At 37.0% G+C, this 5,269-nt stretch overlaps 1 non-coding gene across 1 annotated transcript; it reads right to left on the bottom strand.

Annotated features, from left to right (window-relative positions):
* Nucleotides 1–2,199: 2,199 nt before the first annotated feature.
* On the bottom strand, nt 2,200–2,307 carry LOC148564714 (small nucleolar RNA R71). The gene has a single exon (XR_015884684.1). It is a non-coding gene; the product is annotated as a small nucleolar RNA R71 (small nucleolar RNA).
* Between the last annotated feature and the right edge of the window lie 2,962 nt (nt 2,308–5,269).

Below are 5,269 nucleotides of genomic sequence, written 5' to 3'. Positions count from 1 at the left end.
AGATTCCTGGAATTCATATTAAAAATTTTGAATCCTTATTTTTCTTTTTTCTAAATAATTTTCGAAAAATATAAGTTAAAAATCCAAAAAAATCATAAAATCATAAAAATAAAAAAATTATTATTTCATGTTTCTTGTTTAAATCTTGAGTCACATTATAAGTTTGGTGTCACTTGCATATGCATCTTGCATTTTTTCGAAAATATCATGCATTCATAGTGTTCTTCATGATCTTCAAGTTGTTCTTGGTAAGTCTTCTTGTTTGATCTTGATGAATTTTTGTTTTGTGTCTTTTCATGTTTATCATATGCATTCTTGAATTCTTAGTGCGTAAGCATTAAAGAATTCTAAGTTTGGTGTCTTGCATGTTTTCTTTGCATTAAAAATTTTTCAAAAATATGTTTTTGATGTTCATCATGTTCTTCATAGTGTTCTTGGTGTTCATCTTGACATTCATAGCATTCATGCATGCATTCATTGTTTTGATCTAAAAATTTCATGCATTGCATCCTTTTAGTGTTTTTCTCTTGCATCATAAAAATTCAAAAATCAAAAAAAAAAAATATATCTTTTCCTTTTTCTCTCCTCAAATTCGAAAATTTGGATTGACTTTTTCAAAAATTTTTAAAATCAAATTGTTTCTTATGAGTCAAATCAAATTTTCAATTTGAAAATCTTATCTTTTTCAAAATCTTTTTCAAAAATCAAATCTTTTTCAAAATTATTAGTTATTTTCGAAAATTCCAAAAATAATTTTCAAAAATCTTTTTCTTATTTTATACCATAATTTTCGAAAATAACATAATCAATTAATGTTTTGATTCAAAAATTTGAAGTTTGTTACTTGCTTGTTAAGAAAGATTCAAACTTTAAGTTCTAGAATCATATCTTGTGATTTCTTGTGAATCAAGTCATTAATTGAGATTTTAAAAATCAAATCTTTTTCAAAACTAATTTCAATCATATCTTTTCAAAAATATCTTCTTATCTTATCTTTTTCAAAAATATCTTTTCAAAATATCTTTTCTAACTTCCTAACTTCCTATCTTTTCAAAATTTGTTTCAACTAACTAACTAACTTTTTGTTTGTTTCTTAACTTTTTCACAACCTCCTAACTAACTCTCTCTCTCTCTTTTTCGAAAATATCTTCCTTCTTTTTCAAAAATATCTTTTCAAAATATCTTTTCTAACTTCCTAACTTCCTCTCTTTTCAAAATTTGTTTCAACTAACTAACTAACTTTTTGTTTGTTTCTTAACTTTTTCAAAACCACCTAACTAACTCTCTCTCTCTCAATTTTCGAAAATATCTTCCCTCTTTTTCAAAAATTTCTTTTTAATTAACTAATTATTTTTATTTTTTATTTTTGAATTCAAAAATTTTTGAAAAATACTAACTAATTTTCAAAAAAAAAAAACCAATTTTCAAAAATCACTAACTCTTTTTCAAAATAATTTTCGAAAATTATTCCTCCCCCATCTCATTCTATTTATTCATTCATATCCTAACATCTCATCTCACATTCCAATCCTCACAGTTGTGTTTCTTCCTTTACATCACATCCTTTATCTCCCCTTCTTCTTCTACTTACAAAGGGATCCCTATACTGTGGTATAGAGGATCTCTATTATTATTATCATTTTCCTGGCCATTCTTCCTTGTCATATGAGTAGGAGCAAGGATAAGAACATTCTTGTGGAAGCAGATCCAGAACCTGAAAGGACTCTGAAGAAAAAACTAAGAGAAGCTAAAATACAACAATCCAGAGATAATCTTTCAGAAATTTTCGAACAGGCAGAGGAGATGGCAGCTGAAAATAATAATAATGCAAGGAGGATGCTTGGTGACTTTACTGCACCTAATTCCAATTTACATGGAAGAAGCATCTCTATTCCTGCCATTGGAGCAAACAACTTTGAGCTGAAACCTCAATTAGTTTCTCTGATGCAGCAGAACTGCAAATTTCATGGACTTCCATCTGAAGATCCTTTTCAGTTCTTAACTGAATTCTTGCAGATATGTGATACTGTTAAGACTAATGGAGTAGATCCTGAAGTCTACAGGCTCATGCTTTTCCCTTTTGCTGTAAGAGACAGAGCTAGATTATGGCTGGATTCTCAACCTAAAGACAACCTGAACTCTTGGGATAAGCTGGTCACGGCTTTCTTAGCCAAGTACTTTCCTCCTCAAAAGCTGAGCAAGCTTAGAGCTGATGTTCAAACCTTCAGACAGAAGGAAGGTGAATCTCTCTATGAAGCTTGGGAAAGATACAAACAGTTTACCAAAAAGTGTCCTTCTGACATGCTTTCAGAATGGACCATCCTGGATATATTCTATGATGGTCTGTCTGAGCTATCAAAGATGTCACTGGACACTTCTACAGGTGGATCCATTCACCTAAAGAAAACGCCTGCAGAAGCTCAAGAACTCATTGACATGGTTGCTAATAACTAGTTCATGTACACTTCTGAAAGGAATCCTGTGAGTAATGGGACGCCTATGAAGAAGGGAGTTCTTGAAGTTGATACTCTGAATGCCATATTGGCTCAGAATAAAATATTGACTCAGCAAGTCAATATGATCTCTCAGAGTCTGCATGGAATGCAAGCTGCATCCAACAGTACTCAAGGGGCATCTTCTGAAGAAGAAGCCTATGATCCTGAGAACCCTGCAATAGCAGAGGTGAATTACTTAGGTGAACCTTATGGAAACACCTATAACTCAACATGGAGAAATCATCCAAATTTCTCATGGAAGGATCAAAAGCCCCAACAAGGCTTTAATAATGGTGGAAGAAACAGGTTTAGCAATAGCAAGCCTTTTCCATCATCAACTCAGCAACAGACAGAGAACTCTGAACAAAATGCTTCTAAGTTAGCAAATCTAGTCTCTGATCTATCTAAGGCCACTGTAAGTTTCATGAATGAAACAAGGTCTTCCATTAGAAATCTGGAAGCACAAGTGGGCCAGCTGAGTAAAAGGATCACTGAAATCCCTCCTAGTACTCTCCCAAGCAATACAGAAGAGAATCCAAAAGGAGAGTGCAAGGCCATTGACATAAGTGCCCTGGCCGAACCTGTGAGGAGAGGAGAGGACGTGAATCCCAAGGAGGAAGACCTCCTGGGACGTTCAGTGATCAATAAGGAGCTTCCCTCTGAGGAACCAAAGGACTCTGAGGCTCATCTAGAGACCATAGAGATTCCATTGAACCTCCTTATGCCCTTCATGAGCTCTGATGAGTATTCCTCTTCTGAAGAGAATGAGGATGTTACTGAAGAGCAAACTGCCAAGTTTCTTGGTGCAATCATGAAGCTGAATGCCAAATTATTTGGCATTGATGCTTGGGAAGTTGAACCTCCCTTGTTCATCAATGAACTAAGTGATCTGGATCAACTGACATTGCCTCAGAAGAGACAAGATCTTGGAAAGTTCATAATCCCTTGTACCATAGGCACCATGATCTTTAAGGCTCTGTGTGACCTTGGTTCAGGGATAAACCTCATGCCCCTCTCTGTAATAGAGAAACTGGGAATCTATGGGGTGCAAGCTGCTAAAATCTCATTAGAGATGGCAGACAGCTCAAGAAAACAGGCATATGGACAAGTAGAGGACGTTTTAGTAAAGGTTGAGGGCCTTTACATCCCTGCTGATTTCATAGTCCTGGATACTGGAAAGGAAGAGGATGAATCCATCATCCTAGGAAGACCTTTCCTGGCCACAGCAAGAGCTGTGATTGATGTTGACAGAGGTGAAATATTCCTTCAATGGAATGAAAACTCCCTTGTATTCAAAACTCAAGGATCTCCCTCTGCAACCATGGAGAGGAAGCAGGAAAAGCTTCTCTCCAAGCAGAGTCAACCAGAGCCCCCACAGTCAAACTCTAAGTTTGGTGTTGGGAGGCCACAACCAAACTCTAAGTTTGGTGTTGAACTCCCATATCCAAACTCTAAGTTTGGTGTTGGAGAGTCTCAACAAAGCTCTGCACACCTGTGAGGCTCCATGAGAGCCCACTGTCAAGCTATTGACATTAAAGAAGCGCTTGTTGGGAGGCAACCCAATGTTTATCTAATTCTTATTTTTTGTTTTTCATGTTTTCTTAGGTTCATGATCATGTGGAGTCACAAAATAAACAAAAAAATCAAAAACGGAATCAAAAACAGCAGAAGAAAAATCACACCCTAGAGGAGCATCTGTCTGGCGTTCAAACGCCAGAACAGAGCATAGTTCTGGCGCTGAACGCCCATAATGGGAGCATTCTGGCGCTGAACGCCCAGAACAAGCATGGCTCTGGCGTTCAACGCCAGAAATGGCAGCAAGGGGGCGTTGAACGCCCAAAATGGGCACCAACCTGGCGCTGAACGCCCAGAGTTGTGTGCAAGGGCATTTTGCATGCCTAAATTGGTGCAGGGATGTAAATGCCTTGACACCTCAAGATCTGTGGACCTCACAGGATCACCTCAGGGTCTGTGGACCCCACAGGATCCCCACCTACCTCCACTCACTCTCTTCTCTCTTCTCAATCATCCTCTATTCCCAATAAACACTCATCCCTTCTGTCTTCCATTTACCACTCACATCCATACACCCACTACCTTCAAAATTTAACATCTCTCTCCCACCCAGTCCCACCCATATGGCCGAATACACACTCCCATCCATCTCCTCCATATCTTCTTCTTCTTTCTTCTTTTGCTCGAGGGCGAGCAACATTCTAAGTTTGGTGTGGTAAAAGCATAGCTTTTTTGTTTTTCCCATAACCATTGATGGCACCTAAGGCCAGAGAAGCCTCTAGAAAGAGGAAAGGGAAGACAAAAGCTTCCATCAAGGGTCTATAGCTCAATGGTAGAACATTTGACTGCAAATCAAGAGATCCCTGAGATACCTCAGGGGATACATTTTCTTCCACACAATTATTGGAAGCAACTAAGGGTGGAACATCAAGAGCACTCCATCATCCTTCATGAAATCAGAGAAGATCTAAAAGCAATGAAGGAGGAGCAGCAAAGGCAAGGAAGAGACATAGAAGAGCTCAAGGACATCACTAAGGTGGACTCATTCCTTGTTCTTACTTTCTCTGTTTTTCGTTTTCTATATTATGTGCTTATCTATGTTTGTTTCTTCATTACATGATCATTAGTAGTAGTAACTTTGTCTTAAAGATATGAATGTCCTATGAATCCATCACCTCTCTTAAATGAAAAATGTTTTAAATCAAAAGAACAAGAAGTACATGAGTTTCGAATTTATCCTTGAACTTAGTTTAATTATA

The sequence above is a fragment of the Arachis ipaensis genome, chromosome B5 (genome assembly GCF_059453495.1).
Source record: "Arachis ipaensis isolate K30076 ecotype BB chromosome B5, ASM5945349v1, whole genome shotgun sequence".
Classification (NCBI taxonomy): Eukaryota; Viridiplantae; Streptophyta; class Magnoliopsida; order Fabales; family Fabaceae; genus Arachis; species Arachis ipaensis.
The sequence above is the reverse complement of the archived record's forward strand: the minus strand, read 5'-3'. Positions and strand labels throughout refer to the sequence as shown.